Source organism: Falco peregrinus, chromosome 4 (genome assembly GCF_023634155.1).
Source record: "Falco peregrinus isolate bFalPer1 chromosome 4, bFalPer1.pri, whole genome shotgun sequence".
Taxonomy (NCBI): Eukaryota; Metazoa; Chordata; class Aves; order Falconiformes; family Falconidae; genus Falco; species Falco peregrinus.
Window position 1 is genome coordinate 11,582,681 of NC_073724.1, and position 21,455 is coordinate 11,604,135.

Below are 21,455 nucleotides of genomic sequence, written 5' to 3' on the forward strand. Positions count from 1 at the left end.
AAAGAAAATATTTAAGGACTGATAGGAATTTTGTAGCTTATAGCTATCATACCATGTATTGCCTAGAGAAATAAAAATCGGGGATTTTGACCAGAGGATTAAGAATGCTTGAGAAACAAAGCTTTTTAAACATTTGTCTGTTGACATCATTATACTGTGCCTTGTGCAGAAACATAAAATTAGTCCTTCCTTTGTCTTGCTTAGTAACGGTATGTTCTTCTGTAAAAGGGAGGGGGAATGAAAGATTTAGGGTCTGTTCTTGGCAGTGACATCGGCATGTTGTTAACTCACCCTTTGAGCTTGAGCCTGGCTGCAGTTTTATCCATAGCACTGTGTTAGTACAGCCAGATTATTGCTAGTGGAAAATTTTATGGCTGTTTATACATGACTCTTGTAGGATGCACAGTCAACTTGATTACGATGGATTCTCACACTCAAAGCAGGGCCATTTCTGGTGTTGGATTGAGTTGCCCAGGGGTTTGTTGGGTTGTGCTAGGTCTCTGAGAATGCGCTTCCACAGCCTCCTTTGGCAGTTTCTCCCTGGTTTGGCTACTATCATGGTGCAAATTTCTTTTTTAATACTATAACTGCCCTTGCTGCAACTTCATCTGTTACTTCTGCTCTTTTTTTGCCGTGTGCCTTGGAGGAGAGCCTGGCTCATTCTTTGCTCTGGGCACTGTCCCTCCATTACCTGTCTCTTTAGATAGCTTAAGACTGTAAGTGGAGATCAACAACCCATGCCCCCTCGTGTTAGCTTTTTCATCTCTAGTCCCCAGAAACTCAGCTTTCTCTGACCCTACCTTATGTGCCAGAGGTAGTAGAAGACAGACCAGGAACAAGAAGCTGGCTTTCTACAGAGGCTTTAGCTTGTCCTTACTTGCCTCTGCCTTGAGCAGGTGCAGGCCTACCTCGCTGAAGTTCACACCCACCTCTCCTACCCTGTGCTGTGCCACTTCACCCCAGGGACAGTGACCATGTCTACATGGCAGAATGCCTAATACTGAGATCTTTGCACATTCTTTTATTTTTCTTTATTTTGGCCAGAGGGGGATGTTAAACATCAGCCTGGGTTCTCCAGTGTAGTGTAATTACTGTGATTCAATTTAAGAATTACCAGATTAATGATGGAATGAATCATGATGTTGCCTCAAGTTCTAAAAATTTTCCTTTTGGTTTCAAAGACTGTCTCCTTTAACATCTTGTGAAGTTTGAGCTTCCTGCTTTACACAGTTCACTTTCTTCCATTGTTTTTTTTTTTTTTCTTTTTTTTTTTTAATCTTTGAGAAACACTGAATGGGTGCTCTGGTGGGAACAAAGTGTTTCTCTAAAGAAGTCATGCCTAAAATTAAATGGCAGGACCTAGTTAAGTTCTAAGCATGGAGTATGGACTACCATAGTTAAATGCGTGACAAGTGGGAAGAAGGAGATGTCTGGTCACATTCCCTCTTCCGTTCTTTGTCATGCATAGGCATATTGTTGCAAACGGTACTCATGGGGAAAACAGAAATTGGTATTTTTTTTCTTTCTCTGAATACCTCAATTTGACCCTGAGTGTCTGTGTGGTATTTTCTTTGGTGAGGGGCTACATCCTTCCAGTGTATATATAGTGAACCATTCAGCCTTGACCCAAACACACACTATTCAGAGCTTAAAATAAGAATCTACTTCAAACAAACAAAGAAAAAAACCCACAAGTGATGAGTGTTTGCATAGGGTATCACTGTGCTACACTGTTTGACCATCTGTGATAACGTTTTCGCGCAAGTATTTTGTTAACTCCCAAGTGTTATTTAGGCTAAAGACTTTGTATAATTTAGTATGTATTTTTAGTCTTTTACCTCTTAGAACATAATTGGTTCAATTAAAACCATTAATGCCTGCGGTGTAATTGCATTTTATGGAGTTACAAACTGGTGTTAGAAAGTGCTGCCCATTAGAATTTTCTGCTATAACAACATGCGTGGCTTATTATATTTTACCAGCCTCTGCAACTGCCTCTGTAATGTACTGACTACACAATACTCAGTGAAAGCTTTTCTTTTTCACCTGTTCAATTTATAGAGTAAATAGGTGAAAATGTACCAGTGCACAGCTTCAGTATTTATCTTGATTAAACCTTCAAACAGGACACTGATTTGTTCAGCTAGGCAGAATACTGGCCATAGTTCTTGGTTGTCGGTATGGGTTGAGGGAGAGAGAGGATGTCCCATTTCTTCTGAAGTTTTGGTGAGTTTTTGGTTGAGAAGACAGGAACATCTACTCTGTAGCTTTTGTAGCTAGATGAATTAAAAAGATGTCTGTCAGTTATTTCATAGGTTCCTGGTAGTGTTCTTAGACCCCTCCACTCTTACAAAAGGGAAGTACTTGCCATTTTTCTGTTCGTGTCTACGTAATATCACATTACTGCAGCTTTTTGCTTTTTGATGGTTCTGCTTTTTTTTTTTTTTTTTCCCCTCTTCTTATTTTAAGAGGTGCACAGTTGTGGGTACTTGACTGAGGTATTGAAATTGAAAGGTGTTGAGTTGGGTTCAGTAAGACTAAGTAGGAAGGCAGCTATTGGGGTCTGGCAAGTTTGGGAATGAAAGTTGAAGAGTGACCCAGGTGGAATCCCAGTTTTAGATGATGACAGGAAGTGGGAAAGGCTGGAGTAAGATCTGTCACAGAATTAACACAACTACTGTGTGTCATCTGTGTAGGGAGCCATGATTCTAACTTAGAAAAACAGGATTTTCCTTTTCTGCCTCATACAGGCTGCTGTATTGGGCATGTGAAACTGAATGTTCACGAAAAACAATGTCATACACTGCTGTATTCTTCTTTTTTTTCCTTTTTTTTTTTTTTTTTTGATGGCATTGACTTCTGCTGGACTACTCAGAATGATTTTAAGAGCCCTATAGAAACCAATACCTATCAGTTTAATGGGATATATGCTTCTGCATTATAGTTGTCTGGTGTGCTCTTGTGCATTGGGATTAGTAACCCTGACAAGCACAGCTGACTGCATCACTGATAACTTTAAGTCTGTGAGGAAGTAGTTACATAGGACAGTGTGCATGTAGTATATGTGTATCTGGTCATAGTCCTCATTGAAAGATTCAAGTTGGCAATTGTCTTAATAGCTGCTAGCTTTACAAAAAGGCAGGGAAGTATTAGGATGCAGGTAATTGCTTTTTGTTAGCCAGGCAGTTGCCTCTGTATGTATTCATGCTAAGTACTCTTTGAAAAGCTGAGTGGAGGCCCCCTCAGCTCTATTACACAGTGTTAGCATGTCTGAGAATGTTGAATGGGCTCTGAGAATTTGCCCGGAATTTTTAAAAAATAGATTATGTGACCAGGAATCTAATTACTGTCTCACTATAATAGTGAGGAAAAGCTTTGTCTTGCTGAATACTTTAAATTCAAGTAATTGTGTGTGTTTCTTTAATACTTCTAAGCTGTAAAGAAGGTGTTCTTGTTGTGGAGGATTGTCTTAAGTCAGCATCCTATTGCATGAAGATGCTTTTCTTCCCCTGTTCAGTTTCACTATTTATGTATACACACTACTCTTGCCTCTCAGTCTCCCTGTTACCTTCTATTAACTCCCACTATGCCTTCTAATTGTAGCTGCTCCTTCATCTTCTGGCTTCTACAAAAGAAGCTCCTTTTCACTTGTGCAGTGTCAGAGATCTAAAACCTCTCATTCATGCTTCAGTTTACTTTGTAGTTCTGAAACTCTGCTTCATTAACTTAAAAAGAATATAATGTCTTAAGGCAGTGTGTCAAGTGCGACAAGATCAGATTTTTGTATTTAAAATGTTTAAAATATGAGTTTTCCTCTGGAAGAAAACATTATTCTGCAAAAAAAAAAAAGGTTTTAGCTATAGTATGGTTGCTTCTTCCCCAAGTACCTGACAATTTATTTGACATTCTTAGAGCACCTCATGTTAACACGTTGAAGGCCGGTTATTAGTGGCGATTCCTGGCTGTGCTGTGAAGAACAGGCCTCCAAGCTGCACAGAACAGTCTGTTTTGCCTCATGTTGCTGTTGGAAGCACCTTACCAATGAGCGTTACCTGGGCAGTTGTTGTGATTCAATTCTAGTGTAGGCCCTTGAGCTCTTGGAGTAGATATCTGAAGATCTGTCTAATGACCCAGGCAAAGCAGTTCACTTATGTGAACATCTTGAAACTGTTCTGTTAATCTGGATATTTCTAATGCTACATTTATTTTAACCTATCTCTTGGTATACTTATAACCCCCCCCCCCCCCCAAAAAAAAAAAAAAAAACCAACCCAAAACAAAAAACAAAAAAACACCCCAAACAGAACCACCAAAACACAAAACCAAAACCAAGCCTTACTGACAGTTTCTTTAATCATGCAGCTCTGATTCTGTTGACTGATATTACTTGAAGGTAGTGGTAGCTCTAATGCTTTCTATTTGACGCCCTCCTTTTTTCTTTGGAGCTGTTGCCCAGGCATAATATGCTTGTGGTTCCTTCATATCCTTGCTGTTCTGTTTTTTTGTGTTGCCTGGCTTTGTGCTAGCATGTCCACCCTTGAGCTTAGTGATAGGGAGAGAAAATAATTTCAGTGGGGCATGACATTCCAGTAAGGGTGGACCTACTCTCTGCAATGTAGGGGTACCACTGCTAAAAGGTTATGCTAAGTTAAAAGAAACAAGTAGCCTAGATCTGCAAAAGGAATTGAGTGATGCTGGGTCACACAAAATTAACTTCTAAGTGTATAGTTCATGGCATAGAAAATGTGAGTTTCAGCCCTGGTTACTTGAACTAGTCTTGTGTTCATTAAGTGATTTGTCTCCATTTGTGTGTTCCACAGTTCTTAAAGGGAGGTTGGACCTCTGGGTCCTCTCACTTCCAGGTGATGCTGGTATGAGACACTGAAGTAAGGATGATGTCCTTTATGGTAGGAGTAGAAAAGTGGAGAAATCCTACTAAAGTATTACCTCATGAGAGTGTGGACTTCAATTTGATGAGTGTTTCTTCTTTAATTCCTCCCACTCAAAACCAAACAACCCCCTACCTTTTTGGTCAAGAAAAGGCTTATAGAAATGTGGGTAAGCTAACATACACAGACAGACTTTGCTGATCTCAAAGCGTAGTTAAATAACATTGCAAAGATTTGCGACTGGAGGAGATTTATTTTGCTGTTATTGGGCAATGTTTAGTGTCTGACCTTCATTTGCACTCATCCTTTTCAAGAGGGAGCTGATAGAGAAGGCCCTTTAGGAGGCATTGTATTGGGACAAGTGGACAATAAACTTCTAGTGCTGATCACAAATAGATGTAGGTAGTTTTATTACAGTTTGTGTGGAGATTTTTTTTGACAAAACAATGCATTATATGGTTGCTGAACTCTATGCCAGCGGTGTGTGTGGAGTCAGACTTATGCTTTGAGGGCACTCTTTTTTTCTAGTGTGACACTGATAGGCAGGGTACATGCATGTGCAGGATGTGTGCCTCCAGGTATTCCCTATGGTCACATGTGAGTGTGATGACATCATGAGATCTAAGCTATTGGATGTATAAACATTTGATAAGATGCTTTGGAGGAAAGGTGGGAGGGCCAAGGGGGAATAATCTGAAAGACTCCTCTTAAAATCATGCTGAGTTACTCTGTTTTAAATGAAAACACACTGCACTACCACAGCTGTTTGGAAATAGCCCATCTAGAATGAGTTTGTTGCATAAACATAGGAGTCAGCAGGTCATTTTAGCAGCTTTAGGGGGCAACCTGATTGTACTGTACCTGCTATCCCAGCAAAAAAAAAAAAAAAAAAAAGTTTATTAAATTCTGTTATATGTGCTAGGCTTAAGCAGATAATTTGGGTATTTTACACTGTCTAAAATGCCCTTGGACATCCCTGTTTATGCAGGCAAGTCTTACTGTTAACATAATTGTTTGATACCTGCTGTGGTAAATACCCACAGTATAAATGTTTCTGGTTTGACAGGGGTTGGTAAGCCGTAAGTTAATTAGTTCTTTCCATTCCAAGACTTATGCAGCTCATTTTGAAATTATGAATCTTTGATCACTTTCAGCAAGATTTAATTTGTCCTACATAAACAGTCCTTCCTGCCAAATGCCACTCCTCTAGGAAATTGTTAAAGTGTAATAGAAATATGAAGTGCTGCATACTGCTTTGGTGTGCCAACTTTTCAGAGAAAATTTGGGTAGCATGCCGGTTGTAAATACTTGCACAATAGCTTTGTATTGTTACGCAAACAGTAGCAATGACTCCACATAGAAGCATTTGTGAAATAGTAGATGCAGTGGGTTGGGACAGGAGCTGGTGAAGGGACTTTCCAAAGGTTAAAGCTAAAATCCACCTTTTTTGAGAAGCAAAAATTAGGAAGAACTGATGGAAATATCACAGTCTGTATACTTTGTACATAAAGGTAAGAACTTAATGCAAATAAAAGCTTTTTTTCTCAGTTCCTAGATACTTCCTCAGTTCGTATTTTGCTTGGATTTACCATCTGATGTTACATCATCTTAGTCCCACCCTTCTGCAATTGCCACCCTCCACTGCCTTACTGTCCCTAGAAAAAATATGAGAGAAATGGGGGAAAACCCTGGCTTTGGAAGAAAGGAGGGAACATAGCTGAAAAAAAAAAAAAAAAAAAGACATGCTTTACAACTTCAGGGTCTGTTTAGACTGCATCTTTTTTTTTTGTTGTTGTTGTTTTTTTTTATGAAAATGTTAAAGTAGTGGAGAACAGGGTAAAACTGGCATGCTGAATGAGCCAGGTGACTCAAATCTACTGTCTGAACAAGCATCCTCTCTCTCAGTTCCATGTACTCCCAAACTTTTACTTGATCTTTGGAAAGCTCATGGATTATCTTATCTTTCAAGTTCAATAGATGGAGTAAATAGTATGTGTCCAGTACTGTCATATTACCAGTGGCATGGACTCTATGAACATGTATATGAAGTTTTCCAGTGAAGCATAGTCAGTTGGGAAAGGTGTTTCATTTCCCTTTCTTTCAGTAGGGATCAGATGTGTTCTGTAAATTTTTCATTCTCACTTGAAGAGGAAGTGGTTTAGAAAAATATAGCTTAAAAAAATAACCAGTGTAGCAATAATTTTGAATTTTTCATCTTGCAAGTAGTATGATGGCTGTACTATCTTGTCCCTTTTGTCTGGTCTTTAGGAAGCTAAATAGTCATATCTGCTTGCCCGTTTTTTTTCAGTTAGGGTGCTAGCCTCTTTGCCCCTGTGCTTCCTTCTTTGTTCAGCTCTCGGCTACTTTCTTGCCACTGGCTAGCAGTTGTTTTGAACAACAGCAGGTACTTGTGAGATACTGAACTAATTTCAGGATGTAGCACCAGTAGAAAAATAATGTTTTCATTGGCAAACTCCAAAGGGATGGGAGAGAGACAGCAGACTAGCAAAACAGCATTTAGCTATGAACTGTTGTTCAAGTGGCTTTTTCCCTTTCTTGAAGAAAGCAAATTGAAACAGGCATTGCTGCCTTAAGGTAGCGTTTTCATACAGGTGACAGTATCAGAAAGGGTTGTGGTTTTTTTCCCCTCCCCCTTAGCCCCCTCCATCCCCAATAAAAAGAAGGGGGGGGGGGAGGGGCAGGGGGAAGAAGAGGGGATCCTTGAAGATTTTTAAAGAAAGGCTTGTACCTGGGCTGTGTGGAGATGATGTCACTTGATGAACATTAGGTAGCTGTTTCTTTGTGCAAAATTCAAGGTAGGTAGTTGCATCTTAGCTTTCAGTGGTGTAAAAGTTTTTGATTTGAGTGTGAAATCTAGCTTCTCCTTTGCTGTACAGCTTCCTTTATAGCTTTTGGGGAAAATACATAAAATATCTTTATTAATTGCACTTCATGTACTTAATGCACAAGTGTATATACACACAGAGTTTTTTTCGGAGGTCTTTCTAGGTAGCATGTGTATGTACAGCCTCCATTGAGGTTCATTCGCAAGTTTAACTGGCTTATGCAACTCATTGACTTAGTCTATGGCATATTTGATATGAGTTTTCTAATAAGAGCAAGTTCCTTGATGCTTAATTTTATAAACACTTTAAAGCTTTTTTTAAATAATTGCTGCTTTATTTTAGTCCTGTTTACAACAATTGGAAAGTATTTAAGAAAAAAACCCCAAAGAAACAGGCTCCTAACAGTCTTTTTTTTTAAAAGAGCAGCAAACAGATTTTTTAATAGTAATGCTATTGTGATGTAATTTGAATGTGATTACAGTGATTGGTTCTTTCAGACAGAAAATTCTAAACAGTTGTTAGCATTTAGATTTGCTTGCTAAACTTCTTTGGGTTTCCTTTGTATCATCAAAAAATTCTGGACAGAAAATCTTTTTCTAGCTAATTCTTGTTATCCTAAAATAAATGTATGACTTCATAAATCTGATTATTTATTATTAATCTTAATAAACTTAAACATTGTAAATTAATGTAAATAAAACCACCTCAAAATTGTAGACAACCTCTTCATCTTCCTCCCCTGCCCTCACAGTTTTAGGTGCCACATGATCTTGATGGTAGGTGTATGCAGAACTTTCCTTGGAAGTTCAGGGTTAGCTGCCATGAGGTTGTGGGTTTTGTTGTTTTGTTTTTGTTTTTTTTAGAAAAGGGGCCTTGGATTATAAAGTCAGTGTATAAAAGAGTAATTTATGATTGTGTATTTTTTTCCTGTTCCTAAGGTAGATCATGGATAAAAAGCTGAAGTTTGCAGAATGAGGGCAAGAACTGGGGGAGGTTGGAGATGTTACCTACCAGACAATCTATAGAGTGATAATACTGTAGTTTCACATAAATTTTGCCCTTACAGACTGGCATGGGACACTCTAGCTGGTTCCTGTGCAGTGTCTGGCTACTGATGCTAACGTTCAGGCTTCTCAGGCCAAAAGTATGAGGCCCAACAGAGCAGATAAGGGTCTGTTCAATGCCACCAGCTCCTCAAATACAATGTTTCTGCAAGGCTTCCAGTGTAATTTGTTTCAACAGGTTTCATGCATATATTGTTTAAACTTAAACTGCTTATCTTAACTTTTTTTGATTGCATGATAAAAATACAAGTTCCTTCATGCTTATAAAGTTCTTAACAGCACCAGAAGACTCAATCTATAGGTCTGATTGTTCAAAAATGCACTTTTTCTGAAGAAAGCAGTATGCTGCTTTTTCCATGGACTGATAACAGATGAAAAAATAGTGCTCATAGTACAGAAGTTAACCTAGTCCTTGACACCTTTAACTGGTAGAAGTTGTCTGTAGGTTCCACAGCTGGTAAAACCAAGAAGAGCACAGTCAATTTGTGTATGGAGATATATGTATTTCAGCTACAACTTGAGAATTGTGAGAATGACGTGAAAAGCTTTACTAAAAGGTTAGGTACCTGAATAGACCTAATGATTATTCTCTCTTGAAAATTTAGCAAATTTGGACCTAAACAGCGCTTGAATGTCAACTGTTTTAGCACAGCCAGTAAACCAGGAATGTTGTTACTGCACAATAACAATGACTGGATTAAAGTATCTTTGCCTTCTGAATAGGATCTCTTTTGGACCATGAAGTTATGGACTGAGTATTATAAGATAACGATTGATGTCTTTGAGTGTGACTATCAGCCATTGTGTATTTTGGCCAAGCTATTTGGGTTTTTGCTTAACAGTAAATAGTAGAAACAATTACAGAAACAAAACCCACACTTTCTTTAATAGCAGAAGCAAAAACTTCATCTGAGATGTGGGCTTTGAACTGCAGAACAAGATGTAAGGCATCACCTTCCCTAATATCATAAATAATGTATTGTCATCAAAGTAGGCATCAGACTGAGCTTTCAGCCACAGCGATGGTTGGCTTTGAGTGGTTTCCAACTTAAAATGGAGGTAACTGTAAGTGGCAATTATGTCCATTAAGTGTCCTTGTAGAACACCTTGACCATAATGACTTTTGACAGAAACATCTCCCAGGCCCTGCAGAGCTAGGAAATGCCAAGTCTGTCAAGATCTGATTCTTTTCCAGATATGCCTTTGAACAGCTTGTTTGTCTTTACGTAGCGGGATCAGTATAGTTTGCTGCAAATCCTGTACCTGTCAGTTAAAGTTGTTCAATTATAACTGTTTTCTCAAAAATGCTTGGTCAGTTCTGGGGTGTAGGTTGGCTGATCTTTGCATTGCTTGGCAGGGAAACCAAAAAACAGAGGTATTGAAGTAGAAAGTCCACAGAAAGACATTGTCAGTATAGCATACAATGTTGGAGAAGTGATTGTACAGTAAATACAGTTTATAGGTGCAGGAGCATGCTTTTGATAATACAGGTTGGTGGTGGTGCCCACTCCAACCCAAAAAAACCTTGTAGTTATGAATTCCTTGGTCTAATGGCATCTGCACTAAGGACTTTTGCAGTAAAAAGGATATTGCTCGAGAGCAGCATTTGCTAATACATTAACAAGCACTTCTAATGTAAACCTGGTTTTATAACACTAAACTTCACATTTTGTAAAGTCAGAGACAGCTTCTAGGTACACCTGTGTAGGTCCTTTAGATGTTACTGTCACTGACTGAAGTACAAATTTTGACACCACACTTCTACAACTTGTGGACTTCACTGAAAGGAAACATATTGGACTTTGGGTATTTGGCTCTACGAGTTACTGTGGGTCATTTGTTGCAAAGGCTGCTCTTGGTATTGTTAACCCTTGTTCAGCAGCATATACGTAACTAAAAATGCCGCTGAGATTCCTTCACAGATAGGTTTTCTTAAAATGCTTGATGAGGCTTGTCTAATAGAAGCAACAACATTTAGTCTGTGCTGAGGACAGCAGTAAACTGCAGTGGTTTTTGTATCTTTTTGATGTTTTCCAAACTGTTTTATCTGTCCAGTCCTTGTGTGTTCAAAACAACAGATGTTCTGACAAAGTCAAGATTCTTTGTTGTATTGTTGCCTTATTCTGTTTCCTAAGTTTTTCATGTTCATCTTTCCAGGCTGTGTGGGTTGGCTGCCAGGAACTGTAAGAAGTCCAGGGATTTGTCAGAGGGGAGAAGGCTTTCAGACTCTGAAACCTTTTCTGGCACTCATTCTGTCAATATTACTCTAGGATAGGTATCAGACAACATGCTGCTTACCATCATGTCTGTTACAGTATTTAATACAAGCACAAAACATACATATTGTTGAGTTGAACAGGTATATGTTTTAGCCTTTGGTGTTCCATAAATCAAGTGCCATCATGATGATTAGTTGAGAAGAAACAGGAAAATAAAGACCTGAAATTGCTTGTACTGTGTTTTGATGTTTGTGTTTTGGTTTGTGGTTTGGTTTTTTTTTTTTTTCTGTCTGTGCGTTGTTATGTGTTTGGTTTTTGTGGTTATGTTTTTTTTTTTTTTTTAGTAGCATTACTTTTGGTATCTCTGTGAGTGCTGCTAGTTGGAGCAGGATGGTAAAACAGAACTGTGTCAGAGAAACAATGGCATAAAACCTTAAAATTACTAAATCAACTTGTTTACCACGTTGTTGGAGTGGTTGAAAGCTGACATCTGTTTCCTTATGGCAAAAACAAATATAATTTTCTTATGATGGCTCCAAACCCTAGCTTTGATGTTCCTGATCATGCAAAAGCATAAGTGATGATTAGGAGCAAAAAAGAGGATAAGCTGCTTCTTGTTGTTGTTGTGTTGAGGCACCAACAGTTCTTGTGGCAGAGAAACTGTGTAACAGAAGAGTAGGAATAAACAGTGATTTGTGGCTGGTTTTGTAATGTATTTCATAGTTTGTAGTGGTATATATCAGTAATTTTTTTCATATGTCTGAGTGTTTTTATTTATTTTAAACCAGAAAGGTTTATTTGTGGAGGTATTGGGTGTTGCGGTTTTTAATATCTGCCTCTAGTGGATTAGCTTCCTGAATCTGTTTTGCTGAAGTTTTTGATTCTCAAATGTCCATGCAAAGAAGGTCTTCAATCCCCTGCAGCTTGTAAATGACTTTACTGGCTTTTTATAAAGCTTTGTCCAGAATAGGCTAACCAAGACTGAGACTTCATGAATAGGTCTATCCAAGTAGAAAGGAAGGACATGAAAAACATTTAAAGTCAAGAGTGTTCTGGGTGTCGCTCCTCTTCATCAGTGTGATATTCCTGCTGTGGTTTGCTTTCCCCTACAGAAGAGAAGAGGTATTGTAGAAACCTCAAAAATCAGTAGGGTATGAGCTTTCACCTAGTAGTATAAAAATCTAATAGTCTGTAAGCTGTAAACAGGCATCTAGAAAACAGTAGAGATGGCACTAGTGTTGTACATGCATTTTGGCAATGCATGCATCATTTGTTACATTAGAAGCTTTGGCTTAAGATTTTCTTTTCTCCTTTTATTTCTATTGATACTCTTTCATCAACTGATCCACTTGTAAACTATGAAAGAAACTAAGGAAACTGAAGTAAAGAGAAAATTGTGGTCTTGACAGGTAAACTTGGGAAAGGTCCCTTTGTGATATGGAATAAAGTGGGAAGTATAGCTGGGGGATGTGTCATTGTTTTTGTTCATGCCGTATGAGACACTATGGACTGTATGTGTGTGTGGGGGGGGGGTTAAAATGAAGCTTTGAGGGCTTATTTAGCTATAAATAAGTGTCTGTAACTCAGCTGCTTACCAAGTGTTTGCCAGGCTGTGCAGATGTCTTTTTTTTTTCCTCCCTCCCCGAGCACATTTAGAAAACTTGCTAGCTGGTGAAAAAACTGTGCTCTCTTCTAGTACTTCTTGATATGTGTGCATTGTACTATATAAGTACAATGTTTTTTGTTGGCTTTATTGTTGCTTCCTCTATTCTTTACTTCAGGTATCAAGATTATGAAAATTGAATTTTTTAGGGGTTTTAAAAAGATACAGGTATGACCTTATTTGAATGACAGATACATATTAAAAGATGCTAAAATATCCCTAGCAAACAAGCTGGTCTGCAGTGTAGGATGTCAGATTTCAAATCTAATGTTTCAAAAATTACTGACTTGGAAGCCTGGATAGATGGTGGCCTGTTGAGGGTAACTGTTGCGTATGCTACCACAAGATTCTAATATACTTTGCTGCTTCTACTTTTCATAACACAGCCAAAGCAAATTTTGTTAGAAGCCAGTGGAATTTCCTACACATACACATGCAGTGCCTATTCTAATATGGATTTAAATTCTTGTTAAGTAACTTTTTTTTGAGACTTTAAAAAAACAACATTGCCTCAACGAGAAGAAAAAGGGTGGATGGGAGCGAGAGCCAAGAAAAAGGGAGACCTTGAGAGCAGAGGGAAAGGGAAACATGGAGTGAAGATTTGCAGACCACCTCTAGAGGTTGTGACAAAACCTTGGATTACATCTTTTTCTGGGAAGTGTCAGCCTTTTCCTGTTTTCTGTTCTATTTTCCAGCTATGAAGGGGAAGTGTGTGGTGTGGGGGTTGTTTGTGGTTAGTTTTTTTAATAATAGTTAGGGTGGTTATAAGATGAGTGGAACAAACAGGTTGTAATTGCAACCTGTAGTGTTACTTTTCATGATGGTTATTGCAGTGACACTGTAATTGCAGATCACACAGAATCTCAATAACGTTTGTGGTAGAGTATTGCTTCTGCTGGCTCATTCCTTTGTGCTCTGCTGTGATAGCTGATGAGAGCTGGTCAAATGCGGGGAGCTTAAATAATTGTGTCATTGTATCATGTGCATGTAAGCAGGATGACTATCAACCTTCAGGTAGAATAACAGTGTGTTTCAGTGTGACTCTTCACAAATTCTTACTGTTATGATATCCTGATTAGGTATTGCTAAGGAATTTCTATTAGTAGGTGGAATCAAGTAACTGCTATTTGTTATATTCCTGGAAATACAGGTAACTGTCAAATCTTAAAAGGATAGTTTATTCACTTTCATGATGTGCTTTTTATTGGGTATGATCATGTCAGGACTCCAGTGGATGCCCTATATTATGGAAAATGTTTATACCTTACCAAAACTCAGCCAAACAAAAAAGGTGTTACGGCAAATTTTTGACAGTACAAAACCCCCACGATTATTTCAAGAGGAATCTTACATTAACTAAATAGTATGAAAGGGTAAAATATACAAACTTTTTTTTTGTGTTTTCAGCTCTTAGGAAATACTCTGTATTGCATCTTGGGTTTGCTGTTCACATTAATTCCCTTATTCTTGCTTCCTCCTGCCACCAGAACCATTTTTCATCTTCCTTGTAAGGATTTGTTGTGTATTTTTTACACAGGGAACAATCCATAGCACGTATTGTGGGTGTGCAAGCTGGCACTTCATAGTCTTCAGGGAGTTTTGGGATTCTGAGGCTGATAGCAAATCTCTCTTTTGCCAACTGCAGCACGTCAGCTTATAAGGTACTGGAGGAAATTCCCTCCGGAGCATTAATTACAAAGGAAGAAAAAGATCTCAGAAAGATGGAAATTATAATCAAAGACCTATGTACTTGGTAGTAATCTAGAACTGTTTTTTTTGAGTGGTTTCTGTAACCTGTAATGTCTATGGCACATCCGGCTTGTGTCTTTAAATTTTCAGAACAAAAATATTTCTGGAGCAAATTATATCATACCAATTGCTGATTGTGTATCATTGATATAACTTAATATTTCAGTTTTATTACAATACATTAATCAGAACATGCTGCATACTGCTGAAACTTAGAGAACTGTTGGGGGTGAGGGAGTAGAGGATGTTGGCAGTTTGTAGGGAGCTGCTGGGATTGGAACATACAGGTCACAAATAACGGAGATTACAAACACAAACTAAAATTATGGCAGCATTTGTTCTTCAGTCTTCAATGTTGTTAATGCAATTAAATGAATTTGGCTCTTCAGTTGTGTCCAAGGTATGCTATTCATGGATTTCATGGGGAGGGGCACTGCTTGTGTGCATGTGCATTGTGACTTTTTTGGGGAATGGGTTTATCTGAATTTCTCTCTTTGAATCTCTCTGTGAACTGTCCAAGCAGTGAGGATTTTTTTGACTCTTTATGTTGGCAATCTTTGCAGTTCACTGAATGGTCTTCAGAATAGCTGTCCTGGGTGCAAATTAAATTTACTTCTAATAGTATTTCTGTTTCTGAGAGAACAAACCGAAAAGGAAATTAATAATTAAGCAAGCTGGGTTAGTTTCTGTTGCTTTCACCACCCCCACCCCACCACCACCCTCCACCCCCCAAAAAAACCCCACCAACAAACCAAAGCCACACCCAAACAGACCCAGAACACTAACAACTAGTTGCTACTCTGAATTTATTCTTAAGGCAAATATGGAGGTTGCCTGGTGCTGAAATTTTATCTAGAAAGAGCAAGTTGACCACTAATGTGACAAGATTCAGTTTTAAAAGCGTAAGCCTTGCATTCTGTTTGTTTTAATAAAAAGTTGCATGTCATGTTCACTGCCAATCATGTTAATAGGCATCTGCCTTTGCCAAAATACTTATTTTGGAACTGCTTACCTGTTTTGCCTAATAACTTAATATGTAAATAATGAGTGAATGAGAGAACAGCCTTTACCTTCATGCTACCTTAAAGTTTTAACAGAATGGATTTCATTTAGGTTTTTTGGGGTTTTTTTTGGTGGTTGTTTTGGTTTTGTTTGTTTCTAATCTTGGTTATGTGTAAGCTGTTTGGTGAGATTCATAGAATTATGTATCATGGACACTTGTGCTTGTTTTGAGAACTATATGGAGAAAAGTAACCCTGTTGCTTGGGGAGTTTAAAGCCTGTCTTTGCTCCAAACTGAGGTGAAGAAGGGGAGGGGAAAGGTCGTGCTAAAAGGGAAGGTTGTGGGCAAAGAGCAAGTGAGGTCCTGGCTGTGGGCCTGTGCTTGGCACTTGCTCTGGAGCTAGGAAGTGCCAGGGGCCTGTGCTGCAGAAGAGCTGAACGGGAGGGCTGGTGGGGAAGTAGACTCTGCTGGCTGGGTCCTGTATGCTGTTAAAGGGTCTTAACAGAACAGTGTTATACAATGTATGGAAGTTGAAATCCTACTGTGTTGGCTTATAGATGCGAGCTCCCTAAAATGAAAGTGTAATGTAAATGCAGTGCAATTCTAGCAGCTCTTTAGTACTACAGAAGAGTGATGAATTACCAATTTGAGTTCTTTAATACTGTCCAAATCAGTCTTTGTTCATGCTGTTTGTTACATATACTGATGTGCCTTCAACATTTTGTTTTAATTGCAGATTCTTCTCAGTAAGCAATCTGAAACGTTACACTTAATTAGGAACAATTGATAATCTTACAAAGTTTCTCTCAAGAAGTCATGTGGCAAGTGGAATTTTTTTTTTTTTATTCAGCTGTATGTACACTGCATATAAGGGGAAAGAAGAACGTATGTTCAGTTTAGACCTGAAACTTGCTTATTATTCTTCTCCTCACACTTAGATGATACAGCACCTCTAACTCATGTGTTGGTAAGCTTGAATGAGCTTTTCTTGCTACTGTGACTCCATGTGGGACGTGAAACTTAACTGTGCCAGCTGTGTGATTTTTTGGGTTTGAGAAAGAGGCCATGGTTCTGGCCTGCATTTATGTATCTGACATCTGCTAAAGGACTGGTAGTGAGAAGGGACTTTCTATGGGAATCTCTTACCTCTCTGATCTGTTGCTGAAAGCTTTTTGTCATAACCAAATGCAAGTGTATTGTGTGACATAATGCATTGGAATGGCTTATTCCAATAAATAAACACCAGGGCTTTCTGAACAAAGGTATCTGTAAACTTTGTCAAACAGTGCACCTGCTGATGGTCTGTGGCTTAACGTTTGAAATATAGTTCATTTAGCATGCACATTCTTAAAGGCACTAAATGCTCATCTTAGAAAAATGTGATAATAATTAAGATTTTTTTTCTTGGAGTAAATGAATGATGGACTATAAGAATCCAGGCCTCTTTCAAGAGATCTTAAAATGAGGGAGATGCATAGTTGCAGCCCTTTGCTGCATGAGAGACTGTGTAATACGTGGGCATTAAAATAATTGTAGCCATCACACTGCAGTGAGTCAAACTGTCCTCCGGTTCCCTCCCTGGTGGTGTAGAAGTATGCTGTTCTGTCTTAAGGGAGGCCTGCGAAAGAAGACAAACATGTTGAACGGAACTGCCCCAAACAGTAATGAATACCTTTTCAAAGGCCTCAAAGAACATTGTGGCTGACTTAAAAAGTTAGAATTAAGTTATTTTCTATCCTGAAGACTTGTTGTCCTTTGTAAAGGACTTCCCCTCTGCCCCATTGATTATTCAGGATTTTAAAGCACTGATTTTCAAGTTTTAAGGCTGATGAACTTGATTTAAAGTTACCAAAATCTGGCTGAAGTGTAGGGTAAGGTCCTAGGTTTTGTAAGTCATATATTGCCACAATTTTATGTTAGAAATCCCATTGGTAGCATAAAAGAGAGGCTGACAGTTGCAATTACAGGGGGATTGCTCATCATCATCATCAAGGTACATAAGATGTGGTAGCTTTGCATTCCTGCTGATTTTGGTGAGATAGAAAATAAGGCATCCCTTTTCCGTAGAGATAAAACACTGTTGAACAGCAGTTCTATGCTTCAGTTCAGGAAGGAGACATGGTAGCATTACCTTTCCTGAAGGTTTGGCCCCCTCTATTGCAGAATACTCAGGGATATGGATTGTCTTTTGTTCTCGTTAATTACCTGGGAAGAAAGACTCAAAAATTGCACCATGTGGTTAAAAAGGTTCAGAAGGAAGAAGAAAAAAAATAATCTATATTATTGGATAATGTCCAGTATGAATACAAACTTGCATCCATAATCCCCCACCCAAAATGTTTTATACTTTGGTGCTAGGAACTCTGGATTTCATGTGCATATTAAATTGGTTCACATTTCCAGAATGCTTTGAAACACTACCATAGCTATAGATCTATAAAGTAAACATTGTATGTGTATACACACAAATACATATATAGTGTTTACTATGCAATTATAGAACTTGTATGTAAGGAACGAAAATAGACATAACTAGGTCTATCAGTTCCTTGTGAATATGTGGTTATTGTAACATTTTACAGGTAAATGTAACAAAATGTAACAATGTAATATGTAATGTAAAAATGTAACAAAAACAGATAAAAGTTCAGCTTACACATGTCAGTAGCTACTTTAACTGATTTTAAATTTACATGGCAAAAACTTACATGTGAATAAGGTATTTAAGGAAAAATTGCCTAACAGCAATAGCAAAACTTGTTTCAAGGTAGCAGCTGGGCTGCTTTGTCCATGTTTTTTGTCTGTTTTAGCACTGTGGAATTCCTTTATCTATGTGCATAGATATACAAAGAAAACTTAATGCAAGCTTAGGGGAGGTGTATGTGATTGCCAGTAATCTAAGTTATGTTAGAATGCTTTGGCATTTGGCTTGTAGTGTTTCTGTCATTATCTGCATTGTTTTTATATATCTTGCCATGTTCTTTGTTTTTTCTTAAGCAGAACTGGATAACTTCAGTAAGTGTAAAGTGCTAAATATTCACAGAGCAGTTCTGGTTGGGGGGACCTCTGAATGCTCTGTGACCCAGCCTCCTGCTTAGAACCAGGTCGGTGTTGAATTGGGACTGGATTGTTCAGGATTTTGCTTTCTTGGGTGTCAAACCTACAGAGAAGATTCTGCACCCTCTCTGGGGTGCTCGTCCTAAGCAAATTTTTTTTTTTTTCTTCTATCTAATTGGCACCCCCTCTGTCAATTTTTGCATATGTTTTACACTGAAATCTTTCATCTTGTACTAATTCAGATGACAACTGAAAAAGGCTTTTAACTGGCAGCATGCAAACTGTGTGTGTTAGGAGGGAAAGAACAGGAGATTACACCTATAGATGCTAACGTACGTGTAGCCTTGTAGAAGCTGAACATGAGTTCAGGCTCTCGAGAAGAAGTTGTTGTTAAAATATGGAATGTTGGAGGCAATATATACAATTCACAGATTATAGATTTATTTATGGACTAATAAATATCCAAGCTACTCTGATGTAATGAATATATTGTGATGAAAAAAATAAACACGTTAATTTGTTACATACCTAACTATTTTTTTCTTCCATGATGCCTCAGAAGTCTTTGCCAGCTTTATTCTTGATGCATAGTTCATAAATGAAGAGGTTAATTTCCTGACAGACTGTGAATTCCTAAAGTTGTTGGCTCATGGTTTTCCTTTGTTATTCCCTTGTGTTGGTGTGTATCAAGTTGACCTCAAATAAGGAGGCTGTGCCGACGGAGGCTTTGGGACTAACCTGTTGTCCTGCTTGGCTTCAGTTTGTAGGCTTTACTTTGGCAGCTCTCCAGGCTGACAATTGGAGCTAGCAGTGTTTTTCTAGGCTTAGTTCCAATAAAAGACATTATTACTTTTATGTTCTGTTGTATGTGTTTCAGGTGGGAGAGAGGAGAAAGAAGGATGGTATATACCTAATGTAAACATCCAGATTTGTAGATAATCTGGTATGTATTTACATTTTTTTTCAGTCAAGAGTATACTACACTCCTTTTTCTATTTTGTACTTTAAAAAGAGAGAGGTACTTTAAAATACAAATTTTCAAGCAGGTCAGCAAGTGTAAATTGTCTAAATTCTTCTATAAAGAGGAAAAAAACATGCTAAATAGTCATAGGAATGTCCTAGCGAGGGTGGCAATTCATGAAAAAGGGAAATCCTATCCAATATAGCTTGACCTTTTTGCTGTTTTAAATTTATCCATCTGAAGCAAATGAATGCCTGGTAGTATTAATTTTGTATACAAAAGGTTCTGTGTAAATAAAGTTTATGTGAAAATCTGGTATGGGAGACTTCTCTTAACTTTAGTAGTTGTTTTAGAGGGTGCATATAGAGTCTTAAGCAGGCCAGATGAATCTGAATTGGTAAAACCAGGATTTTCTCTACCTAGTAGATAGCTTGTTCTTCTTGTATTTCTTACCTCCTGGTAGTAGCCAGATGCTAGTATTCCATGATCTCTGAAGCTTTCCCAATAGTATTTTATAAGAGGAAGATTGTGATTGCACTCGGGTGTGCAGCATATCAGGATGACTAAAGCTGGCAATACCAGGCTTTCTGTTTGTGGGATTTTGCTTCCACCTTCTACATAATCCCCTGAATTGTGGCGAGTGGCTTTCTGTGGTGTCTCAGGTTACCTCACCACTTCATATATTTAACATTCTGATGTACACCTCACTGTCTCACCAAGTCTTGAGTCATTTATGGTAGGTGACCTATGAGTCCTACATAGTAATGCAGTGTAAGATAATACTCCCCCCTCTCTTTTGTTTACAATGTTCTTTAGGCACATCAATTCAAACCTTGAATCATAAGCTTTCTAATGTGACAGATGAGTCTTATTATAGATAAGAGATTAACATGCTTGGAAGCTGCAAAGTAATGGTGACTTGCATGATTATTGGGTTTCCTCGCTAACAGCAAATACAGCTACAATCCCATCGGAAGGCAGGTGTCTTGGAAGCTTTGTCATACGTGTTTATGAGCTTAAATCGTATGAGGTGGGTATGTGGTTGAGGTGAATCCAACAACTGCCAAGTAGTGCTCTTTCTGCAGTTAAGTGCTTAATATGTTTTTGGTATGCAGCAATTAATACAGTTTTAGTCAGATTAAAGATCTGTAGATACAGTAGCTTAATGTTTCAGAAGAACGGCTGAGCTATGTAAATCTGAAATCTTCTGTTTTCTAAAGACACTTGAATATTCAAAATAATTACTGAGAGATTGAAGATCATGCTTCTCTTTTCTGGATTATGGTACAAATTGATTAATAACTCGTATTTCTTAACTTTATACTCACTCTTACTGAAGTCTGGAAAGAGAGCAGCTTTTAGACGGCACCTTGAAAATGTTTGGCCGTTAAGTGAAGTAAGCTGTTGTATACAGTTATTCACAGCAGCAGGCAACAGCAGTGCATGATTTTTGCTTGCTCGTCTTCTGTGGGAATAGACTTGATTGCCTGGGACTATTTGAGCAGACATTTGTTAAGGACACAAATTCTAATTATACTTCTAGTATGTTGATACTAAATTATAAACGCTTTGCATTGTGGACTGTATAAATGTTTAAGAGTGGTTGGCTTTCCTTGTTGGTCCTGTCTGCAGTGAAAGCAGTTAAGAATTAAATTTAGATAAGCTTGTGCTGTGAAGCCAATGCGGTGCTTCTGCTAAGGCATCTGAAGCTGGTATGATAATGTAGAAGGAAAAGTAGCTCAGTGGTGTTCCTGCTGCCACCCTCAAATCCCTCCAGATCCTGTTTTCCACTCCCCGGAGGTAAGATTTTCTTCCCTAAAACTGTCTTCTGAAAGGGCTGCTTTTCTTCTTTGGCATTACAGGGAACCCAGCTAGCAGACCAGGTGTGCTTGGTGAGTTGAATGTGTGGTCTGTGTGAATAGCTCCATACATCTACTGAGCCTAAATAGAAAACAAAACACTCCCTGATCAAACCAGTGAAGATTGGTCAAAACTGGCACAGTGG

The 21,455-nt window shown here is 38.3% G+C and overlaps 1 protein-coding gene across 3 annotated transcripts in view; it reads left to right on the forward strand.

The window, feature by feature from the left end:
- GBE1 (1,4-alpha-glucan branching enzyme 1) overlaps positions 1-21,455 on the forward strand; it is a 167,210-nt gene that overhangs the window by 5,060 nt on the left and 140,695 nt on the right. Inside the window, exon 1 of one of the 3 annotated variants that reach the window (XM_055801427.1) lies at positions 6,384-6,400. The exons of the other annotated variants lie outside the window; for them this stretch is intronic. The gene's annotated coding sequence lies outside the window, so the exon portion shown is untranslated. Of the gene's footprint in view, positions 1-6,383; positions 6,401-21,455 lie in introns of those variants that run through there. 3 annotated transcript variants of the gene reach the window in all.